The sequence below is a fragment of the Balaenoptera borealis genome (assembly GCF_965194805.1).
Source record: "Balaenoptera borealis genome assembly, chromosome: 21".
Classification (NCBI taxonomy): domain Eukaryota; kingdom Metazoa; phylum Chordata; class Mammalia; order Artiodactyla; family Balaenopteridae; genus Balaenoptera; species Balaenoptera borealis.
Genome location: NC_138880.1, coordinates 31,026,443 through 31,043,117, shown reverse-complemented (window position 1 = coordinate 31,043,117; position 16,675 = coordinate 31,026,443). Strand labels below are relative to the sequence as shown.

The following is a 16,675-nucleotide window of genomic DNA, read 5'->3' as shown; positions in this document are numbered from 1 at the left end:
ATCCTATCAAGCGCAGACTGGTCCACTTACTGGAACTCAGCACATACCAGTGGCCATAATCATAGTGGTGCAGAGAGGCCAGGCTCGCAGTGATGACAGTCGATAGGGCATTTGTAGCTGCTGTAGCTGCAGAGGTTTCGAGGGAGAGAAAACGCGTGACTGATGTGATAGTTAATGTGTCAGCTTGGTGGGGGAGGAGGCCTCAGGGATGCCCAGAGGGCTGGTGAAACATGATTTCTGGATGTGTATGTGAGGGTGTCTCTGAAACTTCCAAGCCTTTGAGGGTCTAAATAGAACAAAAAGGCAAGGGAAGGGCGAATTTGTTCTCTCTGCTTGAGCTGGGCCATCGGAGCTCCTGGCATTGGGCCTTCGGACCTGGGCTGAACCTTCCTGGCTCTCTGGGCTGCAGACAACAGGTCCTGCGAGTTCTCAGCCCCCGGAATCGTGCGAGCCCACCCCTATAATCAATCTCCTCCTGCGATCTCTGTGTGTGTATCTGTCTCTCTGACTGGTTCTGGTCCTCGAGAACCCTTGTGAACACAGCAGAGTCAAGGAGGAACGGGGTGAGCCAGGCAGAAGAAGGGTGCCCGCCGGAGGAGACGCGTCACATGGGAGGGTGATTCTACGATCTTTTCCTTTGTACTTTCCAATAATAAAAAGGTGACTACGTAGTTCAGATAGCTGAAGATGCCCACCCCAGAAGACGTGGCTCACCCACCACACGCAGTGCCAGGCCCCGTCGCAGGGTCCAGGTAGGAGGCTGAGCCGGTGAAGTGTCCCCTCGCTGTGAGGACAGCTGCACCCGTGTCCCACGTGGCCTTGCACTTTATTGCTGAGCCCAGAGATGCACATGAGAGGGCCCGGGAGGAGACAGGGGGCAGAGGCAGACCACGAGCCACGGTGGACGCTTTAGCTCAGCTGGGTACCTTCTGGCTGGGGGGCTGTCACAGACGACAGCAGGGACCACGAGTGCCGGGAAGGATCCTGGAGATGGCCTCAGCCACGGCGCGGCTCGCCTTCACAGACGAGGAACCCGAGGCCCAGGAGACGAAGTTCCTTATCTGACGTCACAGCAGAGCTTGCCTGCACTGCCTAAGGTACAAAATCCTGGAACCGCCGCCCGCTATCCTACCATCAGGGCTGGGTCCACGACGTAACCTGTTTATTCCTTTGTCTGAGTGTCAGGCTACGTTACCAGGATACAGCAACGCAAGGACACAGTGTCTGCTTCCCCAGGACATCCTAGAAATCACAGCAGGACAGGACACGTCACCTCGTGGGATGGGAAACGAGAGCCGGGCAGGCTTCCCGGAGGCGGCATGTGATTTGGAGATGGGACAGGAGGATATTTGCTCAGGGAGGGGCGCGTGGGGCGGGGGTGTCTGGGATCGCACACGCTGGCACCAACAGCTTCAGATCACTGGGGGTGAAGTGCGTGGGACCAAGGGCCTGGCGGGGGCCACCATGACAAAAGTTCACTGTTAAAAGCAAGCCTGTAAGTGTGTACCCAGGTGATGAGGCTGAGTAAGCAGGCACCAGACGGACCGTGATTCTACTGCCTGACATCTAGTTCATGGGGAGCCATGAGAACCGTGGGCAGATCGGGGCACGAAATCCAGATGTTAGGAAGATCATGCTGCAGACGGTACAGAGGGGCTGAGGTCAGAGACAGAAGACTCCAAGGAAAGGACTGCAGTGATTTCAGCAAGAAATGAAGTCGGGCCGGGCACGGGGAGTGGGAAGGGCATGGATTCTAGATGCAATGAACCTGTTTCAAGCTTCCTATTACTGTGTGGGGTTAGGTGCACACGTTTGTAGGGAAGCTCAGCTGTTGCGGTTCTAAAGGTTCCAATAAATAATGCCTCTCTTTCCCCACGGGTTCAATACCAGCCGGGAGACAGACGCAGGTGTCTAACAGAGATCAAACCCACTTTCATCATTCGTAAAGCCGGCTGGACACCTGGGCCTTAGACCTGCGGTGCGGTGAGCTTGCTGGCCCTGCCCGGAAGGAGGTACCCCGGGGCCGCAGCTGGCACTGGACCAACTGCAGGGGCTGTCAGAGTGCCCCACTCCTCCCTGCAGACCCTCCAGTGTGAGAAGCTGGTCTTCCCCTCCTGGGGGGGGGGGCGGAGAGGGGAGGCGGCACGAGACCATGGGAACACATGGGGCTCCTCTCTGACACCCACTGAGAAGGCAAATCTCTGAAACAGTGACCTGAGTGGCTCTCACTGTAACTCCCCCAGGCAATCGGCCCCAGTGAAACCGCTAGCTCTGGAGGACACATCTCAGAAAACAGATCCTAGTGCTGTCTCAAAGTAGAAAAAGGTACACCCAAAGGCAACTGTTTGGAAACACAAAATATAGTTAGAAGCTTCACCTTCTAAAAATGTCAGTGCCGGGCTTCCCTGGTGGGGCAGTGGTTGAGAATCCGCCTGCCAATGCAGGGGACACGGGTTCGAGCCCTGGTCCGGGAATATCCCACATGCCGCAGAGCAACTAAGCCCGTGTGCCACAACTACTGAGCCTGTGCTCTAGAGCCTGCCAGCCACAACTACTGAGCCCTCGTGCCACGACTACTGAAGCCCACGTGTCTAGAGCCCGTGCTCTGCAACAAGAGAAGCCATCGCAGTGAGAAGCCCACGCACCGCAACAAAGACCCAATGCAGCCAAAAAAAAAAAAAAAAAGTCAGTGCCTACACTTGACCGCATTAGGGGGACTGAATAGATCACAGGTAAAGTGAGCTGCCTGTGCCAGAGAGAAAGAACAAATGACGTCTGTGGTCCTGGGAAATTTTTAAAAAGCTGAAGAAACAAATGGAACACACCTTTAACAATTCTGATATTTGCCTAAATCCCATAAAAATAAAGACAAGGTCTTCAAATGAGGAAAAGATAATGATCCCTAAAATGCTGCTTAAATCCCCACAATTTTCCATGTAAACCTGTCCTTGCTACTCTCTGCAGCTTCCAGACCCCCCTCCCCAGCTCAGAACCTCTCACTTCTGACCTTTTGTTTCCGGGCTCCCTGTCACCTCCATCACCGCTCCTGTCCTCTCAGTTCCTAGGACCCCTCTTTCCTGGTGACCTTGTCCACGGCCCCTCACCTGAGCCTCAGCCCCGGGAGCTGCAGACTCTCCTCCCTCCCAGGCGCACGCCCCCGTCCTTCTGGCAGCCACTGCCTTCTCACGGTCACCCCCGTGGTGCCCTCTGCCCCCCGACCCGTGGTCAGTGGCCGTAATTAGCCCCTGTGACGCCAGCCTTCACCCCCAGACGCGGTCGAAGCGCAGCCCTGGTTGACCCCAGCCGCCAGCTGACCCGGCCCTGCAGCAGCGTAGCCGGGGGCCAGCCGCCCCTCAATGCGGCCGGCTGCCGCTGTCCCTTCCCTCCCGTCCCTCTCCTGGCCGGCGGCGCGCACACCGCGGCCCCGCGGCCCGGGATGGGGACGTCGTGCCGGACATCCGCGGCTTCCCTGCTGCACCTGGTCCCGCGGACGGGCCGGCCCTCCTGAGCGGATCCCACGGCCCCCGGCGGCCCCTCCCAGGCCGAGGCCCCGCTGCCTGTCGTCCTGCCGCATCCCTCCCTCCCTGTCCTCCACGCCCCCGGCCCCGCGTCCCTGCGTCCCCCCGCGGCGCGTGGTCCACACTGCCTGCCTCTCTCCTTGCCCTGTCCTCGCCGAGCCCCTCCTGCTCGCGCCAGCCGCGAAGCTGTCTCCTCCCCAGGACCTCGTGCCGCCATCCGGACGGGGACCCCGAGGCCGCTCGTTCGGTCGCTTCCGGGACACGACACGCCCCGGGTTTCCGTCCGCTTCCCCGGCGGCTGCCGCCGCGCTGGGTCTCTGCCTCCGTCCCGACGCTCCACAGCAAGGGCCGGGCTCAGGGCTTGGTCCTTCCCTCCCCGCGCTCACCCACCCTCGGTGACTCGAGCAGCCGCTTCCCTGCAGACCCCAGGCCCGGCTGCCTTCTCTTCGGGGCACCTGCACGCCGCAGACCCCGTCCCGGCCTCTCCCCCGCCCTCGGGCCTCCACCTGCGCCTTCTCCAGCTCAGCTTTGGCCGGGCCATCCTTCCAGGCGCCCAGGCCCGAAGCGTGAGGTCGCCGTGACTCCTCCCACCTCCCATCGCGCTATCGGGAAACCTCCAAATCCACGCGGACCAGGGCGTTCTCGGTGCCGTGCTCTCTGCTCCAAGACCGGCCAACGCCACCTCTTACCTGGACCAACGCCGCGGAACGGGTCTCCCTGCTTCTAAGTTAGACTCGCTTTCCACTCCAGTTAGGGAAGCCAAACTTACCCCCTGGGGGGATCAGGGCAGCAGCGACCAGACAAAAAGGATTCGGAACAAGGGCAGCACTCAGGGTGGGCGGGAGCCCGGAGAGAGTCCCACCGGGCGGCAGGGCCTTCAGCCAGCCTGAAGCAGCAGGAAATGGAGAAGCACCGAGAGGAGATCGAGCACCTCAGGGGTGGGGAAGAGGGAGACACCGTGGGCAGGGAGGTGGGTAGCGGAGCAGAGGACGGGCCGGGGCTGCTGGAGCAGATCCTCCGCTGGGGGAGATGGTGGTCTAGGAGTCCGGAATAGAATCTGCAGAGGATGCGGCAGAAACGGCAGGTTCTTCTAAGAACAGAACTACCATACGACCCAGCAATCCCACTACTGGGCATATACCCTGAGAAAACCATCATTCAAAAAGAGTCATCTACCACAATGTTCATTGCAGCTCTATTTACAATAGCCAGGACATGGAAGCAACCTAAGTGTCCATCGACAGATGAATGGATAAAGAAGATGTGGCACATATATACAATGGAATATTACTCAACCATAAAAAGAAACGAAACTGAGTTATTTGTAGTGAGGTGGATGGACCTAGAGACTGTCATACAGAGTGAATTAAATCAGAAAGAGAAAAACAAATACCCTATGCTAACACATATATATGGAATCTTAAAAAAAAAATGGTTCTGATGAACCTAGGGGCAGGACAGGAATAAAGATGCAGATGTAGAGAATGGACTTGAGGACACGGGGAAGGGGAAGGGTAAGCTGGGATGAAGTGAGAGAGTGGCATGGACATATATACACTACCAAATGTAAAACAGATAGCTAGTGGGAAGCAGCCGCATCGCACAGGGAGATCAGCTCGGTGCTTTGTGACCACCTAGAGGGGTGGGATAGGGAGGGCGGGAGGGAGACACAAGAGGGAGGAGATATGGGGATGTATGTATACATATAGCTGATTCACTTTGTTATACAGCAGAAACGAACACACCACTGTAAAGCAATTATACTCCAATAAAGATGTTAAAAAAGGGCAGGTTCTGGTGCGGAAGGTGCAGAGTGGGTGAGGGTCTGGATGAAACGTCGCAGACGGAGCAGAGAAGGCAGTGGCTCTAAGGTAGATCTTAGGAGACAAGAACTATCGATCGCAGCGTGCAGAGGATCGCAGAGGGAAGGCGAGCTCCTGATTAATTCTCTGGTCGGGCGATCCTAAGGGCAGTGATTCCACTGGGAGAACTGGGCCGGCACCGGGGAGCCGGCGGGAGGGTGCGGGCTCGGTTCTAGGTACGCGGAATCGGACGGGGCAGCGCGTCACCACGTCGGGGGGGGGGGTGGGAGGACGGTTCTGGAAGGTAGCTCACAACTGGAGAGCCGGCCCAGGAGCCACCTGAACAGAGGGGACAGCAGAGCCGTGAGGGGATGGGATCGTTTCCTGCTTTAGTTGGAAGTTCAGAAGTTTGAGGTTTGGATGTTGTAATTTGTAACACTGTTAGTGAAACACTTTTAAAGAGGCCTAGAAAGGGTTTTTGTAAGAAAAACCCATGCCTCATGTTCTCAGATTTGGGGAAATGGGCTAAGAGATATCTTAAATGACCCCAGGAACATAAGAAATGGGTTTGCTGATTCCGGGCTGGCGAGACCCACGGGGAAGCTGATAAAAATCCTTCCTTCGGCTGGAAATGGTCTTAGAGGGCTGTATTTTCTAAGCAGATGATGTTAGTTTTTTGTTTTTTGTCTTTTATCATGAGGAAAGAAGACAGTCTTAAACCAGGGAGCTGGAAAGAAGGAAAGTAGGAGCTTTCCCCTCTCTGGTTAGTTTTGTCATCACTGAGAGGAATCTGATTTAAGGAAGATTATGGCTTTGGCCAAACGCTGAACTAGTAAGGCTGTAGAGACCAGCTAACTGCGTACCGTGAGCCTTGACCCTAAACTCTGAGAGCGTTGGGACACAGAAGATTTAGGGTACGTGAGGACAGTGTGTTCTAACCAGTAACCAGAAGACGGTTTGAAAGGGTTAAGAAAAAGGTCAAAACCCATGAATAAACACACCTAATTGTAACGAACAATTTCTTAGTTTCATTTCACCGGGGCTAGTGTTCCCCAAACCCTGTGACAGCAGAGCACAGAGCAGCCCTTGTAGAGTAATTTTCCTGTAGGCTCTCGTATGTAGTTGTTCTGCCCTGTAATATATCTGCTTGTTTTACTATTAACATGTTTTAAATTACTTCTCAGTAAGTAGACATAACAAACACGAGAGAGATCGGGCACAGAGCTCAGTGTAAAAAGCACAGTTGCAGTAACGTCTACAAGTAGCACACTTCTCAAAGCTGCTCACATTTACAATGGAAGACTCCAACACGAAAAGGATTATTCGAGTCCACCTTTTTCATCTGACTGGTAAGCAGAGCAAGGCAGGTGCACGGGACTGCATCTGAGTAAGATAAATGCGTGCGGAACAACGGGCCCGGGACCCCGATTCCCAGGTCCCCACTGGGGTGGCGCCCGGGCTCGTGGTGGGAGGAAGACGACGGGGATAAAACAAGGACGCTCCCCCCAGTCAGATCCTTCTCTGCCACCGACGGCCGACCCTGAGCTTCAGCTTGTGCAGCCTGGGCGATTCCAGGGCTGCCCGGGGGTGGGGACAGGGCGGGAGCCACGGCCATGGAGGTAAGGTGCTCAGAACAGTGGCAGAAGACGCCTTCATCCTGGCTGCATTCTCAGCAGCTTTCGACACTTGGAGACGTCCCCTCCCTGCTCTGAACCTCGTGTCATGTCCCCTTGGCCCTGGGACCCGTCACCCCTGGTTTTCTCCCCGGGCCCCTCCCCTGTCTGGGCTCGTCCTCCCCACCGGGCCATCAGGTCCCGAGGACGGCTCACAGCCCAGGCGGTTAGAGCCGTCCTGGCAACAGACGACCAGCGATTCGCTTCTGTCCTCGCTGCTGACCTTCCCTGAGCTCTGCGACCAGAGCAACGCCCCACCAACTCTCTCTCTGGACGACTTACAGGCACTATACACTCCACACGTCTAACTTAACTCAGGTCTTCATTCCCCAGCCCGGTCCCATTAGATAACAGCTAACAGTTACTCAGAGCCTACCGTGTGCAGCCCTTCTAAGCGCTTGATGTGAAGTAGCTCATTGAAACCTCGTCCCTGTTTCCAGTTTCTGCTCCGGGTGACTGAAAGAGCCCACGAACTGGGTCGGGAATGCACCCCTACATCCTCGTCACTCACCATTTTTCTTTTTTTACGTTGAGGTATTAAATGCATACAGGTAAGTGCACAAAGTACACTAATCTTCAGCCACAGCCTAAGTTTTTACGTACGCATCTACCTGTTTAACCACGGCCACCAAGGTGGTGGTCTCCAGGCCTCAGGGGGCTCCCCCGGGCCCGCCACAGAGAACTCTCCGCTTGCTTCCTCCACTGACATAACCTCTCTTCTGAGCTCTGTCATCACCGATGCTTCCCGTCTGAGACTCGACCACAACGATGGAGGCATGTGGCACATACTCTTTTGTTTCTGGCTTCTTTTGCTCAACACGCTGTGTATACACACACACACACACACACACACACACACACACACACACACACACTCTCTTAAACCCTCCAACAGCTTCCCATTACTTGGAGCAAAAACCAAAACTCCTAAACGCTTTCCATGGACCAGCCCCTACTTCTACCTGCAGCTGAATCTCCACCCTCCGCCCCGCCTCTGTTCCGTCACACCCGTCTCCTGCCAGCCTCCTTCTGGCCACGGGGCCTTTAAACACGCTGCTCTGTCCTAAACGTCTTATAAATACTAACTTTTAGAAGACATACAGATAGCCAACAGGCACATGAAAAGATGCTCAATATCGCTAATTATTAGAGAAATGCAAATCAAACCTACAATGAGGTATCACCTCACACCAGTCAGAATGGCCATCATTAAAAAGGTTACAAATCATAAATGCTGGAGAGGGTGTGGAGAAAAGGGAACCCTCCTACACTGCTGGTGGGAATGTAAATTGAAACAGCCACTATAGAGAACAGTATGGGGGTTCCTTAAAGAACTAAAAATAGAACTACCATATGACCCAGAAATCCTACTCCTGGGCTTATATCTGGAGAAGACTCTAGTTTGAAAAGATACATGCACCCCAGTGGTCACTGCGTCACTATTTACAATAGCCATGTAAATAGACATGGAAGCAAGCTAAGTGTCCATCGACAGATGAATGGATAAAGAAGATGTGGTACATGTATACAATGGAATAGTAGCCATAAAAAAGAATGAAATAATGCCATTTGCAGCAACATGGATGGACCTAGAGATTATCATACTAAGTGAAGTCAGACAGAGAAAGACAAATATCATGTGATATCGCTTATATGTGGAATCTAAAAAATGATACAAATGAACTTATTTACAAAACAGAAATAGACCCACAGACATAGAAAACAAACTTATGATTACCAAAGGGGCTAGCCAGGGGTGGGGTGGAGGGATAAATTAGGAGTTTGGGATTAACATATACACACCACTATATATAAAATAGATAAACAACAAGGACCTACTGTACAGCACAGGGAACTCTACTCAATATCTTGTAATAACCTACAATAAGAAAAGAATCTAAAAAAGAATATATAACTGAATCACTTCGCTGTGCACCTGAAACTAATACAATGTTGTAAATCAACTATACTCCAATAAAAAGAATACTTTCAATCCTCATAAAAATGTGACGAGGCAGATGTTATTATTATTCCTCATTTTCTATACGAGAAACCGAAGACGTGGAGAGGAAGTAAGTTGCCTGGGGTCGCAAAGCTAACGGGTACGGAGCTGCTGGAGCATCCAGCGGCCCCCGGGGCCACACTGCTTCCCCTCGAGCTCCCCCAGGATGCGCGCACCTGTCACTCCAGGCAAGGTGCCTGGCCCACAGGAGGCTCTCAACGAACAGCTGCATGAATGAATGGGCGTCGGCTCTTACTTTCAGCTGACACAGCCCAGGTACCTCGTAGCTTACTGGTGGCCATGAATGTGTGTGTGTGTGTGTGTGTGTGTGTACGTGTGTATATGTACATGTGTATGTATTTATAATGTTGCAGGGGCACATTTTGGTTTTTTTTTGGTGAGATGCCACTTGGAAGCTGAAGCTATAAAACTAGCCGCGAGGCGACAGCTCTGTTACTAACTCAGTCCTATGTGACACATCCCCGGGCTCCGTTGCACAAGTCTGCGGACGTCTCACTTAACGCATCTCCCGTATGAGCCCTCTTCCTTCCGCTCCTGTCTCCCTTACTCAGTCACTCAGTCTCAAGACTTCAGGAGCGCCTCTGCTTTCTCCCTCTACCTGCGACAGCTCCTGCGTCACCTCCCTGCAAGTGCCCATCCCCGGAGGCCAAGGGACACGGGGAGGCCAGAGCAGGCCGGGCTCCAGGAAGAACCTGGGCTTAAGTGTCGGCCGCCAGGGAGGCTCGAGTGGCCTCGCGTGCGCCCTGAAATCTCTGAAGTCTCAGCTTCTACAAGTGTCCACAGTCATCCTGTCTACCTAGCAGAAATGCTGGAAGGCAGAGTGAAAGTCCGTGCCAGCACAATGGCTGGTTCCCAGGGAGCTGCTAATAAAGGCCAGCTGTCACCCTTCCACCTCAGTGCAGGCCCTGCTTCCTCTCTGGCTGATGTCCCCGAGAGCGGGGCGCCGAGGAGTTCGGTGGGCATAACTGGCTGACTAGGGGTCCCATTCGTGGAGGTTAGGGAGGCAGCGGTTGTGCAAATTAACAATGGAGATGCTAAGTGATAGTCAACATCTGCCGAGCATTTGCATACAGCACGTTTGTTAAACTGTTCCAGCTGTGTTCCGAAGAGCATCCCATTTTAATTGCTACAAAAGTCCCGTGAGGCAGCGACCATCATTAGCCACATTCCACAGCTGGAAAACCGGGGTTCTGAGGAACGTGGCCAAGGTGCCGTGTCGTCAGGTGGACGGACGGGCATCCAAACCAGACGCGTCGTGACAGACGCAGAGCCCTTCACTGCATTAATGCCCTTCACCGCACCGTGTGCTGCTCTAAATGACACCCCTGCGCCGCCCAGGGAGGACCAGCAACCTCGGAAGCCCAGAGTAGAGCCGTCGTTTCACGCCCATCAGTCCTTGTGACAGGAATTATCTGAGGATGCTCAGGTCTTCTATTCTAGAGCCATCTTTGCCTTTCAGATAGGTCTGAAATCATGACATTCCCCTAGTCCAACCTGGAGCTCGATTTCCTTGCTAACGTGGGATTGGGATTTACGAAGATTGCACGCAGAGTCCCGGCTCCTCATCCCAAGGCTACGCGACGTCTCTGTCCTCGCTCTTCTCACCGTCACACAGGAGCCCAAGAGAGTGCCTGGTACCCGACGGGCCCCGCACAGCGCGAGGGCGGGGCAGGGAGCTGGCCGGGGTGTCGCGAGGGAGACGGAGGCAACTGGGGCTCGGAGCCTGTGTTCCAAGAAAATTACAGCACCCCCGGGGGGTCAGAACAAGATCCACGTCCTTAAGGAACCTCGCATTGCGCAACGTGCTGAGCCCATGGCGGAGAACGCAGCCTGCACGTGAGCCGGCTGGCACACCCTGTGCCCGCGATTCCCCACGTCTGACTGCGGACGTGCAGGTGCAGCTCCTGTCGGTGGGTGAGGCGACCTGGTGGCCAGTCACCCTCACATCTGCGTCCATTTAGGAGAAGTGGAAGCAGGCAGCTGTAACAGTCTGGCAATGGGGAGATCAGAGCACCACCAAGCAAGGAGACCGGAGACCAGTAAAAAACGGTGCGAATGACTTCAGGAATCCTTAGGGCTCTTGGCAGAAAAAGCCTCAGGCAGAAGCGTGTGTTGCCAGGCATGCAGAATGGTTTCTATAAATCTCCGCTGGTTTTTGAACTTTTAACATTCTTTTCTATCCTTTTCCAGCTTTATTGAGATATAACTGATATGCAATCAGCAGAGGTTTTCACACTACAATGTTTTATAAAAACAGTTGAGAGAAATTCCGAAGAATTTAAACAAAAAAACCAAAACAAACAAACAAACGAAAGAGAGATAAGGGTAGAGGAGAGGCATATACAGTAACCCTTGGTGTTGGCGCACCTGGCCCTGGCAGAGACGGGTGACATCTCTCGGTTATGAAACTCCCAGTCAACATAAAATTGGAAAAGATGAAAGGAAACGCACATCAGCGTGAAGCCTCCACTTTCCTAAGACGTTTTCCTCAAATTCTCATTTTATGCAGACAGAGAAATAAAGTGCCCAAGGAGAATCACCCCTGGCTTAGCTTTCCCCAAAGTTACACATGAATGAGACTTCCTGTCTGCCCCTCACAACAAACCGTAGTTTAAGCAAAGGCAGAGGCATTTTTCCCCTTCCTTTTACTGAATTAAGACGACCGACATTGGAGCTCGGAGCATGCCAAACTTGGATTTTTTCAAAGCGTCATTTGAGTTTTAAAAGCTACATAAGTGATGGGAACATAATCGTCTAGGGAATCCACAACTAACTTTTTAAAAAGTCATAAATCTGGATTTCACGCCTCATAGTTTTCAACAACTGCAAGAAATAGGTCAAAGCTTGGAACACGGTGGGTTCTCTCCCTCCCGTGTCTGCGGGCTGGCTGCCCCAGGCCTGCTCCACACGCTTTACCGGCCACCACATCAGCTCTCAAGCTGTACTTGGTTCTGGATGGCTTTTCATTGCTCTAACGCTCATATAAAAGAAAAAAATCCTGATAAAATACACATGGAGATAACTCCTTGGCTTTGGAGAACTTCTTAATTTGATCCTTTAAAAATTGTCAGGTAGTTGGCAAGAAATCTGCAAACTTATAAGAACACTAGAGCAAGTCCATAGTGTAATTTAAAGTTGGGGGTTCTTGGCAAAGTTTTGGAAAGGGCTGAAAAACCAAGCGCGCGGGCAGGGCTCCGTAGGTCTTGATTGTACGGAGCAGTCTAACTTGGGCTGCGTGCCGGCATCACTTGGGAAGCTTTAAAATACTACTGCAAGGGCGTCACCCCATGGCAGTCGGGTCAGAGCACCTGGCGGGTGCAGGCCTTGGCCTCAGGAAGTTTTAAAGCCCCCTGGGTGACTCCGGTGGGCTGCTGGGCTGAGACAGGATCACAACCCTGGTTCTTAAACTGGCCTGCATCCTGCGGGCCACCTGGGGAGTTTTAAAAATACCAGTGCCCGGGTCCCAATCCAGACATTCTGATTTCACTAAAGAGCTGTGGCCTGGGTAGCAGGAGTTGAAAAAAAACACAACAACCCCCCCCAGGTGATCCTAATGGGTGAGAACCACGGTATTATAATCCTAGAGGCTCTGCAGAGCGGGCGGCTTCACGCTGGACGGGCCCGTGTGCAGTTCCAGCGGCCACGGGCTGAGAAGGCATCTGTACTAAATGCGTAGCAAGTGGGCCCTAGTCGCCCTACATTGATCCAGCGCCCAGAGAGGAATAAAATACGGTCCATGACTCAAAAAGCTTGAAAGAGGAGGGGGGAAAAATCCTGACATTAAATCAGTTCAGCCAATGCAATGTCAATTCCAAGGCAAATCAGCACCCGGGCAGAGATGAGCTTCCTTCTGTAGGGCTCTGTTCTCCGCTCTCGCTGGGGTCTTCTCTCGCCGGGGTGTCCTCTCGCCGGGGTGTCCTCTCGCCGGGGTGTTCTCTCTGGGTCGTCCTTCCTCTCCTAGTCAGGCGTCCTCAGGCCCGGGAGTCAGGCTCTCTGCCGGCAGCAGGCACGGTCTGGGGCTGGTGGCTCAGGGGTCCGGGGTGGCTCTGAGCTGCTGTGCCAGCCTGGCAGGTAGGCCTGCCCTCCCTGCAGCTCCGGCCAGCCCTCGCCTCCCGGGACTGCCCGACCAGGGCCGGTATCCACCTGGCTGGCCCTCCTCGCCCAGAGCCCGGCCGAAGCCCAGCTTCTCGCGGGCATACTTGGTTGCTTCCCTGCCAAGTGCATCCTGGACAGGACCCAGCTTTGTGACATGGGCCTCCTGGTTTCCCACGGTTGTCAATCCTTTTCTGGGTTTCGTTTTGGTCTCCACGTTTTCTCCCCCCGAGGAAGCTCCATGCCATGCTGCCGCTCACTGTGGGGAGAGAAGAGGCGTTTCCTTCTGTCCCCTCCCTGGGGGGGACCATCACTGGCCGCCTGACTGGGGAAGTCCTCTAACTGGAGCACCATGGCGTTTTCATAGAAAATGACCGTGGCACCTGACGTAGGTCAGGTGTTTTAATGAAGCTTTTATTCAAAGCCATATTTTGGATTGAGATTTATGAAATGACCTACTGTGAATTTTATTCTTAGGTCAACTTATATCCACCATTCATTTTTAGTTCACTTTAAAATCCACTATTGTGAGTTTGCAGGTTTGAGTTGAGATGGATTACATTTGCTTTCTCAAAAGGTCCCTCCCCCTCTTCTTTGAGGGTTGCTAGATGCTTTTAGATATTTTATTCCACATACAGACAAATGAAAGAACTTTGTCATTTGCAGGTTTCAAAAACTTATCTTTCCTTATGCTTACAATCAGGCATATTCTTCAGAGTATGAGGGAAAATAGCAGCCTCCAGAATCTTGGAGTGCTATTGGATTTAGTAATTTGTGGGCTGCCGACAGGCACCAGTGAACTTACCAAATATTTAAAACCTTGTTTACACATTTTTTCCTATTAAAATAAAACTTACCAATCTAGATTTATTTTTTTACAAAGCAAATTAACATTTTTTATTTTATGGAAACAATTTCTTTAATTCCCAGTGCTTAAGAATGAAACACGACTTCTCTATATCCTTCGAATGACGGCACAGGCCAGTGTCCACAGACCCCTTCCCTTCCAAGACACAACCTGGAAGGCAAATGTCTCCCTTCAGAGGCCAGCACGCGGGGTCCAGCTGCTCAAAGCATAAGAGGATTGTTTCAGAAGATACTAGTGGTTTGCTGCGTTACGCCGGGGTTTAAGCATTGTTCACATCTGTGATTTATTTGCTGCTGAGTCTTTGGTCAGAAATGCAACCCGGGCCGTAACATCTTTCTGATGATCTGCCTTGTTGTGTGGTTTCTGGGAACAAGTCACAGCGAAAGGCCAGGGGTCCCCGGCTCTTAAGTTTCAAAACAGTTATCCCTGGACAAAACAAGTTCTTCTTCAATGGGTGTGAAGCCCCAATGGAGTAGGGGCCTAGGGAGGGAGGAGAAAAAGGGCAACTGAGAAACTCACAGGAAGGAAAGATCCCTTCAGGATGTCAACAGTTGGAAAAAGGGATAAAAAATGTCCCAAACATGATGATGGTTCTAGATTGTAGGAGCCCAAGAAGAACGGGGGGCTGGGTGCCGGGAGGCCGGGCTTCCTTCTGGTTCTCTGCTCACAGCCGGCTGCGGGGTCACGGTCCCGACGCTTCACCTGACCCTGCATTCCTTACAGGGGAGGCGTAAGCATGAAAAGGAGTGATCGGCTTTCCAGGAAACAGCACAAGGGGCTGCAGTTGGTGGAACGACTTCTCCAGGCTTAGTTCTCACCTATAACGTGGAGCGATGGTGCTGGATAATTTCCTAATGCTCTCTCGTGTGGCTATTTTGGATTCGATGGTTCCTTTTGATCAACTTCTTTGCTGTTACTCCTTTGTACTTATAGCGACTCCTTTCACCCGCCCCAGCTAATTCCAAAAGCTTCTACTGCACTTAAGTTTATAATTCTCAGAAGTTCTGTCCGGATTACAAAAATACGCTGGGGAATTCAGATGTTCACTGGAACGTTTCATCGTATTGTAACCCACTCAAGCTAATAGTCCTGGAGGTTTATTACAGAATTATTATTTTTTCCCTTGAATTCATCCTTTGGGTACTGGAGTCCCTACACAGACCAGATTTGAATGGTCTTGTTTCTGCTGCACTTTCAAAGGCTTTGCTTTTGGCTAAAACATCGCGGGCTAGTGGGCGCACACATCCGCTGGCCTTGGCAAGAGCTGTCACTCGGAAGGCACAGTATGGTAGCCATGCGATGCCTGTGGCGCCTGCCACCGTGTGTGCCGCTGCAGCGACAGGCAGTGGGGACGGCTGAGCTGGGGGGGCGGTCCAAGGACCAGGACGCCCAGGTCTCCAGCCCAATCGTTACAAAATGCCCACTGACTTCAACGGAGATTGAATACGAATACCTTATTACACCTGCTTTCTAGTGTCCCATAGAATCACCGCATACGGAATAGTGACTGCGCCAAGTTCAGGAACGAGGGTGACTCGGGATGGTTTCAGAGTTACCGGCAGCCTACTTCCCATCTGTTTGTTGGAAACCCAGCCCAACCTTGTAAATAAGTCATATCTATGTAACTTACTGAAGGTGGGGAGATGCTTCCACGCCCAAATCCCCAGCCCAACCCCCCACCAATGTCTTCACCGTCAACTACATCTCACAATGCAAACGTCCCTGGCGCAGGGCACGCGCTGCCTTAAATTCACGTGAACGCGTAAACCACCAACGGTCTCATTTTCTGGCAACGCGTACGTGCTTAATTTATTCTTTTGTGATTAGCTTTTTAAAAATGGACTCTATTGAGGTATAATTTACAAAGGATAAAATGTTCCCAGCTTGGACGCACAGAGTCTGATGCTTCTGACAGGCGTGTACACCCACGCAGTCACAGCTCCATCAGGGTGGGCGTGTTCGTGTCATCCCCAACGTCCCCTGTGTCCCTTTGCATTCCTTGCTGCCCCCATCCCTGGACCACCACGGGCCAGCGGACTAATGTGGCCTGTCCTTGCAGGTCCCATAAAGGGAAGGACACGGCCCCGCGCCGTGACCGCCTTCGTTGGCTCGGCACAAGTGTTTGAGATTCAGCTACGTTGCTGTTTGCTCCTTTTTACGGTCGTATTTATTGTTGTGCTGTTGGATGAACATACCATAGTTTTCATGCATTCACCAGCTGATGGACATCTGGGTTTTTCCAGCTATTAGATATTATGAATAAGGCTGCTATGAACAGTTACAAATCTTTTTGTTGACAGATGCTTTCCTTTCTCTTGGGTAAATACCTAGAAGTGAAATTCCTGGGTCATTTGCTAGGTATATATTGAACTTTAGTAGGAAATTGCCAAACAGTTCTCTACAGTGTTTTATACTCCTGTCAGCAAAGTATGAGATCTAGTTGCTCTGCGTCTTCGCTGTAACTTGGCATTTTAGTTTTGGCGTTAATTTGTCCATGGTGGGTGAGTGTGGCCATAGCTCACTGTGGTTTTAATTTGCATTTCCCAGATGACTAATAATGTTCAGCATCTTTTCATGTGCTTTCTTTGTCATGGACATAACTTCTTTTGTGAGGTTCTGTTCTTACATCTTGCCCATTTTTAAGAAATTGGATAGGGTTTAAGAATTCTTTATACATTCTAAATACAAGTTCCTTTTCA

General features: G+C 52.3%; 1 protein-coding gene and 1 long non-coding RNA gene across 13 annotated transcripts in view; one reads left to right on the top strand and one right to left on the bottom strand.

Moving 5' to 3' along the window:
* MCPH1 (microcephalin 1) overlaps positions 1–16,675 on the bottom strand; it is a 345,817-nt gene that overhangs the window by 134,858 nt on the left and 194,284 nt on the right. The gene's annotated exons all lie outside the window — the stretch shown is intronic.
* Positions 1–16,675, top strand: part of LOC309619777 — a 160,461-nt gene that overhangs the window by 134,890 nt on the left and 8,896 nt on the right. Inside the window, exon 8 of the long non-coding RNA XR_014239218.1 lies at positions 6,505–6,669. This is a non-coding gene — a long non-coding RNA (uncharacterized lncRNA). The remainder of the gene's footprint in view (positions 1–6,504; positions 6,670–16,675) is intronic.